Source organism: Rhinolophus sinicus, linkage group LG02 (assembly GCF_036562045.2).
Source record: "Rhinolophus sinicus isolate RSC01 linkage group LG02, ASM3656204v1, whole genome shotgun sequence".
Classification (NCBI taxonomy): Eukaryota; Metazoa; Chordata; class Mammalia; order Chiroptera; family Rhinolophidae; genus Rhinolophus; species Rhinolophus sinicus.
The window spans coordinates 138,609,271-138,624,474 of record NC_133752.1 but is presented as its reverse complement, the minus strand read 5'-3'; the positions used below and the strand labels follow the sequence as shown (position 1 = coordinate 138,624,474).

General features: G+C 41.8%; 1 long non-coding RNA gene across 1 annotated transcript in view; it reads right to left on the bottom strand.

The window, feature by feature from the left end:
• Positions 1–7,055: 7,055 nt before the first annotated feature.
• Positions 7,056–15,204, bottom strand: part of LOC109447781 (uncharacterized) — a 424,051-nt gene continuing 415,902 nt past the window's right edge. Inside the window, exons 10-11 of the long non-coding RNA XR_012493921.1 lie at positions 7,348–7,427; positions 7,056–7,104 (exon numbers count right to left, since the gene is read on the bottom strand). This is a non-coding gene — a long non-coding RNA (uncharacterized LOC109447781). The remainder of the gene's footprint in view (positions 7,105–7,347; positions 7,428–15,204) is intronic.

The window sequence follows — 15,204 nt, the reverse complement described above, 5'->3', positions numbered from 1 at the left end:
CCTGAGGTGGGCACTCTAGACAGGGTTGGACAGAGAGAGATGGCCAAAGAAGGCCAGAGAAGCTCCAAGAGTGTCTTGTGACAAGAGGCCATTGGATGGGAGTCAGCTCTCCATGTCTCCTCTTTCTTTTCTAGACCAAGGACACGTATCGAGTACTTGTTACAGTGAAAGAATAAAGACAAATGGTGTACTATTCTCAGAGTTGCTTAAATTATAATATCCAAAAAAGAGACCGTATTGTGAGACAGGAAAGATAACCAGAATGACAAATTAATACCATAAATCCATTAATTTCTCCCACATCCTCTGCTACCAACGTGGACACTGGCACCAACAGCTCCTACTGGGCTAGGGGCAAAGGCCTTATTGATCTCCTAATTTTTACTCTGACTTCTTCCAATACAGTCTTCACACAAAAGTTAGTGGGTTTTCTTCCAGCAAAATTCAGATATGTCTCTCCCCTGTTTAAAACTATTCTGTGTCTTCTCCTTGAACTTAGAAAAGACCCCAAACCCTTTGCTGTGACCTACAAGTCGCTGCATGATCTAGGCTTTAAGATTTCATCAAAGGTATCTCTTCTTTCCCTGCCATCCATCCACCGGCCTTTTTTGATTTCCCCAATTTTTCAAGCCTTTTCCTGCATCAGGACCTTTGCATAGTCTGTTCCCTCAGCCCGGAAGGCTTTTCCCAGCTGATTATCTGCCTCAACTCCAACAGGCTTCCGTAGTTTCCTATGTAAGGCAAACCCTCTCCCTGCTTTCTTTTTCTTTATTGTAAAACTCTGATGACTTCCTTCAAAGTAGCAGCCGTAGTTTGTACTTCTGCACAAACTTATGTACTTATTTATTTGCTTATTGTCTGTCTCTATGACTAAACTGTAAGCTTCAGAAAGGCCAAATCCATTCATGTTTACGCACCATACCCTAGGGCTTAAAACAGAAGATGGTGTCCAACAAATATTTATCAAAGGAGTGAATCAAAGTTTGAATTTCTTTCCCTTTACTTGTTACAGAGAGTGGAGGCAACTACTCTCTATAAGCACGACTCACGACTTCCCCATGCCTCCCTGCCTTTGCACGTGCAGCACCTTCTTTCTGGGCCGCCTCTTCCTCTCGCCTGATCTCCAAACTCCTACACATTCTGCTTTGACACCTACCACCACGCTTTCCTCTTCTCTGAAGCTTTCTCTTCTCTCGCTTTTATATCTTCGCACTACTCACATAGGTTCCTATTAGCATTTGTAACACCTTGTTGTAATTCTATGTTTATATTTCTGTCCCCCTCTCCCCACATTGTGAACTCTGTGAGAACAGGAGGCATGTCTTCTTCTTCTTTGCATCTCCAGCACAAGTGTAGTGTGTGGAACACAATATTCTTATGATATACATTTGCGGGAGTCTATAGAGTTTATTATTATTATTATTCTGCTTATTATTATTATTATTATTATTATACATGCCATAGAAAGAGATAGGGTACAGGGAAAGCTGGCCGCTCCCGGTGGATTCTGCCAAGTGCCAGGGTTGGGGTGGTATCTGAAATCCATTCCTCCTGGTGAACAAAGAAAGACCAGTGTAGGAACTGGGAGGATGGCACACGCTCTCGTCTCCCCTCCGGCCCCATTCAGAAGTGAAAGCAGCCTGCGTCCATGCCATGATAGGGTTTTCCTTTCCTTGGAGAGGAGAACATTCTTAAGGCAGATTTTCAAGCTGAAGTCATCCAGAACTAAAGCTGCTTGCCAGCTGTGGCCCAGCGGCCCAGTGCCATTACTGCCTAATGGGAGAAGGGTGTGAAGGCTTCCTAGGAAACATCTGGTCGGGGCCACTGTCAGCTGGTGAGACTGAGACCAGTGAGTTCTGACTCTGATTTCTGGAGACTGCTGGAGGTGCAGAAGCTAAAGAGAAAGTGAAGAGAAGGAGGAGTGGTCTGCGCGGGGGTGAGGCTGTCAGGAAGGCCGAGGCCCCGCGGTGCTGCCAGGCTCATTCTTGCCACTCTGTCTTTCCCTGGTGGCCGCCATTGGACTTCTGCTTGGCTTGTCGTGGTGAACACAGGCCCTTGACAATGAGGAGTTGCTCATTGCTTAGCACACCGAGGGTCTGAAAGGCAGGCTCCAGGAAAGCTGAGGAGCAAAACTGAGTTTGTTTTCATCAACTTAGGTCCCTGTTTCTGTCAGGATTCCCCAACTTCTCTTCACACTGTCGCTTCCCCTCCTTTCCCAAGGACACTCATGCACTCCCATCTATTTCAACCCTCTCCACAACAATAGAGCTGGGAAACCTAGACTATATTCCAGATCTTTCTATTTGTGTATTTGTACTCTGCTATAGGCAGCTGTTCTGACAAAAGATTTCTGAGGTAATGCGGAAATAGATGATAACACCTAGCTAGTGTTCAGGGACTTTTTAAAAAAAATAATTTTAGCAGTGACTTTTTTTGATGAATAAGAAAATTTGATGGAACAAATGGAAATTTTAGGTACTGTAGTAGCCCTTTGGGGGAAGACCAGCATTTCAATAATTCCTCAAATCAATTTCACCTAGACACCGATTACAGGTCTGCTTTTCCCTCTTGAAACCCTGGAGTATACACCCCGATGCACATGAGTTTGGACTTTTAGGGGGTCCAGGGTGGCTAGTGAACTGTCTGTAAACTGGCTGCAGCCCAACAGAGCAGATGTTATCTTAATGGTACTGATAGATCAGGAGTGTCACACATCATTAAAATAGCTGATTGATTTGAAGAAAATAATTAGCTTGCCCTGCCTTGCTGGAAAGCCTTTTGACATGCCAAGAAGGAGATATGGAAGGCACGAGAGGTCATCCATCTTTTGATCATTTGTTTTCCCTCCAAGGTGATGAAAAAGGCCCTGATAACCCTTAGGGAAGGGAAAGAATATAAACAAGTCGTAGTTCTTCTTTGCCATTTACTCCGAGAGAAGCTATCTGCAGACTTTCTGAAGTGTGGTGTGTTTATTCCAGTTACATAGATACACTCCTTTAAATCAAACACTCTGTTAGTGCCTCGGCCTTGTAAGTCAGTGGTTCTTTTCAAGTGACTTGATAGAATGTGATATTCTGCTTTCCCTTGACAGCACATAAACACAGAAACCTAAATATTATAATCAAGGCCACTCATGGGCAGGACTCTGAAGAAGGGCATGTAGATTCTAGTGACTTTTCAATGCCTTTCTTGCCTTCTGTGTATCTGTCTTGCCCTGGCTGTTCACAGTCATCCTCTTCGTCCACTTGGGAGAAAAGCTGACCAAGTTATTTAGACTCAGGGGTGATATGATGTGAGGCATTTTTACGCTCAGAGACATTTGCATTTTAGCCAAAGGCACAAAAAATCCTTAAGCCAAAGGATGTCTCTGGAGAGGTATTTTCTGATATGATGAGCCTTCCCAGGATGCTGGAAATCATGCTGCTGACTCAGCGGACCCCCTGATGATTCTGCACCCTTGGAGGGCAGAGGATAGAGTCAGAGCAGAGTCGGATCCTTTGGGAGCTTTCAGCCAGTTCTGAGATATAATGCCTGCTTCCTTCCCCATCCGATTCTCTGTCATTGCTTCAAAGAGCCACAGATGAAAGGACGTTATAGTGCGCATCTTAGAAAATAAAATGGCGGAACACCACTGGCCTGGAGAACAGAATCTGAGTTTGGGAGTCAGACAGAATTGGACATTCCGCCCCTTATTAGCCCACTCCTCTGTCACACTTAATGTCCCCACAGCAATAGAATACTGACCTTACAAATCCTTCCGAAGCTTGCATAAGGTAATGTAGGAGAAAACACTTAGCTAATACATATTAGTTTGCTTCCCTTTTAAAAAACAACCAGGAATTCTCAATTTCACCTGAATATAATCTCTTGACTATATAATCTCTTAACTCTGCAGCTTTTTTTTTTTTTAACAAGTTCACATTATTGACTTTTTTTTCTTACATATAAGTAGTACATATTCTTTGTGGAAATTTGAGGGACTAATTTTTTTTTTTTTTAATTTTTCAGTACTTTTTAAATACATATGGGCACATTTTCTTTCTTTTCTTTTCTTTTTTGGAACAGTGCTTGCCATCATACCACACACACACACACACACATTCTGTTTTGTGGCTTTCTTTTCTCATCTAACACATCATAAGCACTTTCCCATGTCATTAAATGTGCAGAGTTTGTATGTGTTTTATAGTTGCTGCCGTCACTAATGACAGCCATTAGTAAGATGACACTTGTTCTTCTAGGACATATGTCAGTCACTGAAATGACTGCTCTCAGGGCAGAAGTAGTGGCCACTTTTTTGTTCTTATTTTGAATACCCTCACTTCCAAAGCTGGCTATTGGCAAGACCTTGAGTTCTTGTTTGGATTTTTGTCTGTAGGAGTAGCAATGTAGGATGTCAGTGGATTTCAGCCTATTTCTCCTTCCACTGTCCAGAAGTTTTCTTTGCATTCTATGACAAAAGGCCACATCTCAAAGACAGATATCAGAAAAAGTCCTTCAATCCACAACTGGCCCCAGGGCAATGTAGAGTTGTGGCCAAATGGTTTTTGAATGAATAAATGTATGCACAAGGCAAAAGGTCTTCCATTTATTAAGAAATAAGGATTCTGTGTTGGTTATAGTTCTTCTCAGCATGATCTTATGGGTAATTTTTAGCTTTCTCTTTTACATTACTTGACTTCTCTGTGTATCAGTTTCCTTACCTACAAAATGGAAATAATAATAGTACCTATCCCCTAGGGTTCTTGGGGTGTTAAATGAATGAATACATGTGAAGTGCTTTCAACATTGCCTGGCAAAGAGCAAGTGTTCAATAAACCATAGCTATCATCATCATCATTATTATGTGCTTTTCCAAAATTTCTGCAGTAAGTCCAGCTACCCATACACACAATATTTTTTTTTTTAAAGAAATAACACATAGTCATGAGAACATAGCATATTAGGCCAATAAAATGAAACAGAGTTGGGAAGATTGGTTAGATACTAGAAAAAGGAGATTGCTGAGGTAGACAGAGAGGGACAGGAAAGAAAACAAGTGAGGGAGAAAGGAAAACAGTGAGAAAGGGGGGAACAAATTCTGAACTGGCCAGAATACAGCGATGGGAAGGGCCGGGCTTGTGTATTTAAAGACTGAGCCAACTACATCAGCACCTTGATGTGGGGGCTCACAGAACCTTTGGCTGCTCTCCATCCCCTTACCCAATCTGGAAAAGGGCAGGGGGTAGGTAGGAGGAAGTGAGAAGGGAAGAAGAGCAGGAATTGGAAGATGAGAAAACTGAAACTTGGAAAGGTAAATTATCTTGTGAACGTCTGTCAGCTAATTGCTGGCAACACTAGGTCTAGAACTCAGCTTTCAGAATATCCAGACTCGTGCTCAATACTTCTCCACCTTTGCCTGCCATTTTCTTTCTGTACCTAGAGACCTAAACGTAAAAACTGACTCAAGATTTTGGAATCTGCACCTTGGCCATTCGTGTGGCCATATAGTATTGAGGGTGGAACAAAGATGCTGGCCAGTTGAAGGTTTCATCAATGGCCGGTGGAGGATTGAGAAATATGCATATGTTACCACTCACCTTCCACTGCCTGCCCATCCCCAACTCACAAGGCTTCTTGTGGTGTTTTTCTAGACCTGCCTGTCCTTGCAGGGAATATTCAGGGCAGGTGTCAAGCCAATCGCTTTATTAATTAATAGGTCATTGTATTTGCTCTATAAAATGTAAGGGAAAGAATCTATTGGATATTTTAGTGTTATACCAGCCAGGGCATGTGTTTTGTTAAAGTGACTTGACTGAACAAAAGTTTCTCAATTTCTGGGCTGGTGGGCTTGGCTTCTGGTATTCTAAGCCTTTGTATGTAGTTTGGCCATAAGTTCTATGCAAACACTATTTTTAACTTTTTCTTTGTTTTTTTTTTTGGGGGGGGGCATTTATAGTATATTTGGTGCTACAATTTGCAAACAATGGTCAGACTTAAGTATATTTTTTATTATGCAAGGAAGGATGTCTGTGTTATTTTTCTGCCATTCATTTTACTAGATTATTGGATCAAATATGAACGTTCGCCCGATGAGGGAAACTTTTATTTGTTAGTGTTTTGGTTTAAAAAAGTGTGGGAGTAAACCTTGAGAGTAAACCTCTTGCCATCATACAAGGTCTTTCTAGGGGTCTTGTACCATTGAGATTGGGCCAGACCTGCTTTGCTCAAATAATCTAATTTTGATCAAAAGCAATTTAATACAAAGAATGGGGGGGATAGGATTGACACGCATTAATTAAGACTGTTTAGTGATATTTTCTATGAAAAGGGTGTGGGTTGCATTTCTCTGCTATCTGGCAGCCATTGCAAAAGCCCCAGCAGTAAACAAAGATTGGAACCCAAGGTATATCATTGGGTGGGACGTAACCTTACAGCACAGGCTGGTATAGAATCTGAGACACGATTCCTCAAGAAGATGTCCCTTCTTTGAGAGGGGGTTGGTATAAACACCAGGGCATTCTGAATTAGTCTGATTTATGTTTACAGAAGTGATATTTTCTTCCCGTGTCAAAACTTCACAACACCTGAGAAAATAAGAAGGAATGTCTTTGTGGTTATGAACTTGAAGTGAATGATGACAATTGTGAGATACACGCCAAACATAAGATAACCTCATTTTCTTCATTCTTCTTAAGGGAGTGGCCTGACTTGTTCACATCTAAAACCTGTAGCCGAGGGCCTATTGGAGCCTCCCCATTCGGAGGATATGTATGTTCCCTTTGTTCCTTCTTGGCCTCTGGAGTTACTCCGGAGCTATACAGGTTAAGACCAGCAGATGGCATGTGGCGTCAGGCTCGTGGACGCTGGGAGCCTGGGAAAGTCATCTTTTTCCTACCATAAAATTCTAAACTTGAGTTAGAAATAAAAGTGTGATTGTTTTAGCTATTAGAGACCGTGCTTGATAATCTGGCTATGTGTTCCTATGCTATCTAGCTCACCTGTGGTGGAAATAAAACTAAATATAACTAAGACACCGTTTAACTCATTTCTTAAACTGGAAATGGATGAGGCTTACCATTTTCCTCAACTGGTCCAGAACACTCTTGGGAGCCTCATAGGACGCTGTGGAATAGAAGGGTAGGCAATAAATAGATTTCGGGGAGAAGAAAATGAGAACACCATCCATGCCTCTGTGTTCTGAGAATGGAAGCAGATGATCATTACAGCCTGCCCCATTCTTCTCCTAAGCCACAGCAAAGGTGACTGGAATCCGAGCAGAGTTACCTAGAATGCCTGTTGTTGGAATCTAGAGATAGCTGAAAGTATCACTTGGGGGCTTTAAAGGTAGATTATTTCCATACTTACCAAGCAGATTTTACCTTTATCTCCTTGTTTTCAGTCTAGCATCTTGGCCCTGCCCTCTTCTAGGCCTGGTATCTCTGAGCCTGGAATTTCAACAGAGAATAAATTTCTAGTCGTCTAAGGGGAGATGGGAGGGGGAGGGAAGTGTGGACATATAAATGCCTTGCTGCATGGGGTGTATTAGACAACCTAAACGTCTACCTTCCACAGATCTTCAACCAAACCATGTTATGGCCTCATACTTCAGCCTCACCTTCTATAGCACTTAATGTCTCTAAGACCTGAGTCTTTCGGGGCAGGGTACTTATGAGAAAACTGCTCATTAAAAAAAAAAAAAAAATCCTCTTTAGCAGACAGCTGTCATTCTGTTAAACCCCTGCTCTACATTTTCAGTTTCCCACATTGTGAGTCTGAGTTTCTCAGCATCCCTTGTATCCTAAGATCCACCAAACATACGCACATGAAGCTCTAATTTGGAAGTCAGCAACATAAAGAAAGAGATGGGTTTCTGAGCACTGTGCATCCACTTTGCAGGTGAAGGTGGTGGCCAAGAGTGGTGGTAGTGGCAGCAGCATCCTCATGAGGCCCCTCCAGTGGGAGTTCCGAACTGCATTCCTAGGAGCTTAGACTTGAGCTTCTTTTTCCCCAGACCTCCCACTAAGCTACTAATAACTCTTAATAAATTTTGCTTAAATCAGCCTGAATGGATTCTAGAGTTTGCAACTTAAAAAAAAAAAAAAAGAAGAAAGAAAGAAACAAACAAACTAATAAAAAAATTTGATCTGTGAAAGTAGGGTAAATCTAAAATCTGTCAGAATCTAAAAGGTGGAACTGGGATTAAGGGGTGAAGGGTGCAGTTGGGCAGAGGCAAGGCGTCTTTTGTATGCACCAAGTCTGAGGGTTAGCCAATACTGATTTCCTAAAGGAGGTACTCTCTGGCTATAGCCACAACATAAGATGGAGAGAAGTCCCCTGATGTAGAGCTTTGAAAGACTGACAAAGACAACTGCTTTCCTAAAAGAAGCAGTTAGAAACAATGACTTCAAAGTAGTAGCCTTAGATGGAAAGTCCTGCGCCTCCCTCCCATTAATTAACAGTTCTCTGCAAGATACCTCGTTCGAGCCCATTGGAAAATTTCGGGTTCAGGGGAAGTCTCACCATGAGAAGCTATGATTTCAAATTGTCTCAAAGAAGTGGACATAGAAGTAGGACTAGGAGAAGACAGATCACTAATGTCAGAAGTAAAGAGGAAATCTTCAGGTTTAAAGACTGTCCACATAGGACCTTTGGCCTTGTCTATATGCACACGAGTTGACAAGAAACAAGGAGAAGACCAACCAGCTAAGATTTTCAGGAAACCACATTGTCAAACACACCTCAAGCCTATGATTTTATCTTTAAAACAAATCTCAGGCCTCTAGATTCACTCCAGCATGAAGATATCTTTGGAACAAGAAAGACCCTAAAATAAGACGGAATGTGTTCTGGACTCAAAATACTCTGCAGATATCTTAACAAACACTGAAATCTTGAAGGGGCTCCAAATATCAGTAAGAGTCATTGTGTTATCCTCTTTCTCATCTGTTGGAATTTTTTTTTTTTTTTTTTTTCACATATGGTTGATGAACTGGGAGATGGGAAGTGGTCTAGAAAGGATTAGGGTGAGTGTCTAGATAGGACACTGCTGGCTATTCAAGATAGAGAATTGTCACTTGTGAACAGAAACCACGCTGATCTCCCTGTTCTGTTTACCTTTGTCCACTGCTCCTTACAATGACTTCCTACCTGGACACTATCAAAATGGCCCCATGCTTCTCCCTCTCATCCCAACAGCTTACAGCATAGTCAATCTAGGGGTCAGCTGAAGTACAAATGAAAGTGGCTCAAACCCCTTTGCAAGTGTGGGGACGGAGTTTGGAGTAGGCAGTGGACGAGCTGGGGATGGAGGTAGGAGGCGCTTCTGTCTTTCCTCATTAGCTTTGACTCAGAGCTCATACTTCTGCTGATCATTTCCTACCCACAGCGATGTCTCACTCCTTTGAGTCTCTTCATTTGTACCCAACCTCGTATAAAAATTAATGTAAACAAATAAACAAACAAAGCCAACACCTTTGTGGGTGTAGGAAAAGGCTGAGGGAAGCCAAGGAAGTCTTTGTATCAAGGTAATGCAAATACCTTAAAAACTTCAGACTTCTCAAGTTGAGAAAGACTCTTGGCCATTTCTGTCAATTCAGGTTCTAATACTGCCACACCCCCCCCCCCCCCGCCCCCACCCCCGCTGTTTCTTGGATCCTTCTTTCCTTCGCTTGCTGCTTGCCTCTCAGGAGTAATAATCTCAGTCAAACCGTACTAATTGTGCCCATATTTGAATGCAGAACATTTTGGCCCTTGCTCCATTCTTCTCTCTTTTTCCAGATTTTGGCAAAAAGTGCTTATAAAAAATTTCGAAAAATTTAGAAAAGTACAAAGAAGCGAAAAGTGAGCAGCATGCAAAACTCAGCATCTCTTAAGGACAGTCTCCGTTTCTCCCATGTCTCATTCATGGCCTTCGACCATTTGGCTTGATTTTTTAGGACTGCCTCATTTCATTTCAGAGAAATACAGATCCTGTTTGAGATCCAAGGAGGCATTTGTCTGCACTAAGGGCCTCCCTCATCTCCATCTATGCCCACAATATTTGGCAGGTGTTCTTCATAGTTTGTGGTTTGGGATTGTAGCTGTTTCCTTTTCTCATTCATGATGGGGAGATTTTTTCCTTCTATTTTTGTTCCATTGATTGTTTTCCTTGGATTTTTAGGAAGAGGAATGGCATAAGTGTTTTTACTCTGCTGTCTTTTAACAAGATCTGCTTTTAAAAATAATTATGTGTCTGCTTTTCATTTTTCACTTTACGAAAAAGTTAAGGGAAGACTATATACCAAATTCTAGTTAATTTTAACTTGTTTAGGCGCCTGATAAAGAGGAGCCTCCCTGAATGGCAGTCAGTTCTGTTCTGAAGATGGTGTTCTCATGGCACTGACACCCTGGCTAGTATTTTCCCAGGGAGAGATGGCCTAGCTCCCTGGGAGCTGTCACCATAGATTGCCCATGCTGAGAGAAGGGGCCACAAATTACACCAGCTGCAGACACTTACAGAACACATGTAGGGAAGATAAAGGCTGATGCCTAAAGACTGAGAGGAGTCATAGCTCAGCTGTAGAACAGCAGGAGCCAGCAGAGGAAGACAACCTGTAGTTATACATGCCTCCGCCTGCTCCGTGAGGATCCATAAACTGCTCCATCATTCTGATGCCATCTTGGGAAGAAGGGAGGAGAGGAGATCCTTAGAAGGTACAGAATTGACTCCAATAGGGAATTTCAACATGTATTTTAGCCACCCCACCCCTCCAACCCCCCACACACCTTTTTATCACCCTGGAAGAAGCTGTTACTTAGCAAATTTAAGTTTATTTCCGCCATCTGTAGGAAGGAGAGCTTCAGAGCAAGATTAAGTCAGTTACAGAAAGCAAATACGTTGCTGTTTTTATACGTCTGATTTGGAAGGTGTAAATCTTGACCTTGCAACATCTGAGATTTTAGCTCCGTCTTTCTGTAAGGGGCAGCCTGCTGAAAAGGAAAACTGCTCGGGACTGGAGATGACCTCTGTACTCCTGGCTCTGCCACTAACTAGCTGTGTGATGTTGGTTAAAACAATCTTCTAGTTCTAAATTTCATGAACTCTAAAAATGTAGGGATTGGACTAGATAAGTGATTTCCCTGTGTTCTTTTTATTTTGTTCTTCAGCTGTGCTCTTCGTTAAACAAAATCTTACTTAGAGAGACAATATAGAAAACCCATACAGTTGGAGTTTCCTCTGGCAAAGTGGGGAGGAGATGTCTGGGACCAGATGCATAGAGGTGCCCCCCAGACCCCCTCCTTGTGGGTACCCCCAGGAGTCCCTAAGTCACCACTGAAGATTATGATCTCTGGTCCTTTTTGATTCTAATCCTCAGTGATTCAATATCTGCCTGAGGCTAGGAGTGGCTGGCAGCAGCATGAAATAATCTGCTCTGTGGTCCCTGGGCATCTGAGGAGGTTGTTTCTAACTTGTTCTTTTGGGGACAAATCAATGATCTTAACATTAAAGCAAAAAAATTCCCAGAACTCCATGGTGGTTGGAGGTTCTCTCATTTACAACAGAAAAAAAGCTTGAGGTAACTTGTAAACTAGAAAAAGGTCACATTGTATGATTAACATGGCAGAGTCATGTCCTAGCCCTGGCCACAGTTTAGTGTTTCATACGTTCTGGGTACTAGTGAGTCCTGACAACACCCCAAGAGGTGGGTAGATCCTCATGTTACAGACAAGGGTACTATAGCAGGTTAAGTAACTTGCTCAAATATCACACACTACTACAGAGCATCATAACTTTTTTAGAAAAGCATTTACTGTCATAAATAAGAAGTTCAAATACACAATCAGTTAACCAAAACCATGGAACCTCTCACCCCACAGAACGTACCATTCAGTGACTCTCAGAGCATTTTTGCACATGAAATGGAGAAGGAAAATGTTTGAGACAAACAATCTGAATTTTAAATGCAAATCAAAGGTCCTTGCAGCAGTGAATAAAGCCTGTGGGTATTTCAGGGAGGTTTACCAAGAAAGCAGGCATCTTCCCTCCACTTCACGGACTTAATATTTTAACAAGTTCAGCCATTCCAGTCCATGCAGAAAAATACTCTCAAAGGAATATTTACAATGTGGATCTTATATTAAACATTTGGTTTTATGTACTTAAATATTTATAAAAGCATATGTGGAATAAATTTTAGTCCACAAACTGAAGTGTGCAAAACATGTCAATTTCTTTATTTCTTTAAATTAACTTGTTTTCTGACTCTTAGCCTTCATCCTTCCTCTAAGATGGCAAGAATGTCTATCTCATCTTTTGGGGGCCCCCTCTCCTTCCCAGAGTCACACTAGAACCATGACGATTTGCTTGGAATGAGGAGAGTTGAGGAAGGGCCTCTAATCTCCAGTTTTTCAAGTTACCACTGGCATTCACACTGTGAGGCCCACAAAGTGCCCTGGCTTTTTGTGGTGCTATGTGGGGTAAGGGAACTTGGCAGAGGGTGTCTCTTTCTAGAAGCCATCTCCAAGAAGCCGTCTCCTCTGAGCAGGTCAGCTGCATGGCTTTGCGACTTGTATAGTTTCACAGGACCCCATGCTCAGAAGAACCCTGTATTTGTTTTAATGCTCTGCTATTGCCACGTTGAAATTTGAATAAGGGGCCCCACTATTTAATTTTGCATTGGGCCCCCCAAATTGTATAGCTGATACTGCCTGTGAGTTTAATTACCTCCTCCTCGGCTCACTTTCTCAGTGGGGTCTACAGTCTTCCTTCTCCACCCCATTAGGCAGAAGAGCTTCTGTCTCTGACTCTGCCCTCCAATGCTCCGTCCCTCTTCCTTAGAGTCTGGGGAACTTATCTCTTCCATGGCCATAGGCACTTAAAAAAACAGGAAGAGCTACAGATTTCAGAGGTTTCTGCCTTCCATCCTGTGAAAATCCAAAAATCTGTGAGGCAAGGAAGCACAAAGGGAACTGGTTTCTTCTTAAACTGGGAAAAGAAAACAAACGCAGGGACAAAAAAGACACCTGCATGTTTCAATAAATTATTGTATCACCTATATGGTTGAGTTTTAATTAAGTTAGTCTCATGATCAGTTTTGATGATTTGGGCCAATGAAATGGGTCTCTAGGACCAGAATCCAACATATACTGCTACACCAGCAAAAGCAAGGGAGTAGACACCTAAGCTGGGTGTTGCTACCTATTAGTAGTAGGGTGCCATATACATTCTAGCTCAAACTGGGACACTTTTGAAAGGGGCACTATCGATAATTACACCAGAACAGTAAGAATGAACTGAGTCCACCATGGCCAAGCAAGGCTACACAGTCACCCCATCTATAGGTGATGGAGTCAGGATTTGAACCCAGGTCCGTGTAACTCCCACGGTTTTGGTATTAATACGGATAATTTGTGGTTCGCTCAACCAATTGCCCTGGATGCTTTCTCCCACATCCATCCTATTGTGGTCCTGATGACATGGCCTGAGAAAGACTAGGTTCACAACTGGAGAGTTTTATTCATGAGGATCCCAAGAACTGCATTCCTCAGTTGCAATTGGCCAGTGCTCCAGGCATGAATGAGGGAAGTTTCATCTTCAATATTTACTGAAAACAGACGCTGAAGTTTGAGAAGCAAATGTAAAGTGCTCATTTCAAAAGCCTCTTTATATACATGTTAAATCAGTTTGTGGGAAAGAGACCACAGAGATTGTTTAAACATTCATACTGATGACACAACTGTTCTAAAATATGCAGTTCCTTGTAGTTATATGTGGAATTAATTGCATATGGAGGAAGTCATCTTTTGAAACTGGATTAAAAGAAAATAGTTCATAACCCAGTGATATCAACATGCACACCACTGTGCTGGGACTCAGCTTCAGTTTTTCTTATCTTAGCCACTCTCTGAAGACAGCGTTTTCTCCCTCAAGGCGTCATGACTGAACTATGTAGGTCTGTGGAGCGAGAGAGGGAAAAAAAAAAAAAAAAAATCGGTCCAGAATGGAAGAGATCTCACTTTGGCACAAGTGGCGCTGTTAGGAGTCTCTCTCTGGACCTTGGGCTCTGGAGTTGAGCTCACTTCTCCATGTCTGGCCCTCAGTGGAGGACTCGGAGAGCTGGCCCCTCTCTATTCTTGTATTCCATCAGAATAACGTAGCAACTATTTGGAAGCACAATTTCCTCCCTCACTTCATAGCACATTTCAATATTCATCCTTAAATGAATTACCCACAATTCTTAGCAGCGTCTCTTGTTAACCACAAAGCAGTTAGATAGCTATGTTTAGAAAGAAACAGCTCCTTATCTATTGCACTCCAAGGGAAATCAGCAGTCATTTCCTAGAGATGGTCTTAGTGCTGCTGTGAGGCTCCAGTTTCTCCACGATGTAATCAACCCTCAACCAAAGCTACGTAAAGTTGTGTGACTCCCCCGCATGTCTTACTCATGGCAGTAATCGCACTTTTAGTACATCTGTTGTTTTTACATTTCCAGTCCCATTAATTTTTCCTTTTTTAAAAAAGATACGAGGAGTTGAGAATACCCATATTCACTTTGAAGTACCCTCACTTAAATGAGAGATTTGGAAAAAAAAAAATCGAGACATGAGGCAATCCTAAAAATATGAATAAAAGAATATAAATATTTCTCCAGCCTCTCTTGCCTTCATTAAAATACGCAAGAGGAAGAAACCGGTTTGCCCTTTTATATTTAATTTGGACTCTAACTTCTTTGAAAACTTCAGCAATATGATTAATTTTAGCTTATCTTATGGAATGTCTCTCCACCTATAAAAAAAAGTCCATTCATCTTCAGAAGAGCATAAATATGCCTCTGGTTTTACAGTTATTTTTAATATCTCTTACATATAATTGTAATGAGATCTATTTCCAGGACAATTATCAGTTACATTTCCATTATGCTCTATTAGTTTAATGGTTGGAAAACTTAAGCAAAACTAAGCTTCCTTGAGTGAATATGAATACAGTGTTCATCAGAATAACATGAATAATTCAAAGAGCAAAGAGACCCTGTTATTCGATCTAACAAGATCAAAGAGAACAAGCAAAGAGAAGAGGAGACAGAGAAGGGGAGGGAAAGAAGCGAAAAAACAGGAGGAGAAGAAGAAGAGCTGGGAGTTTTAAATAGCAAGTAAAGGTGTAGAAAATTTCATTTTCATGTTTTTTTCTTTGTTATACCACATAATGTTGGAAAAAACTGTGGAGTAGTGAAAAGAGGATGGGAC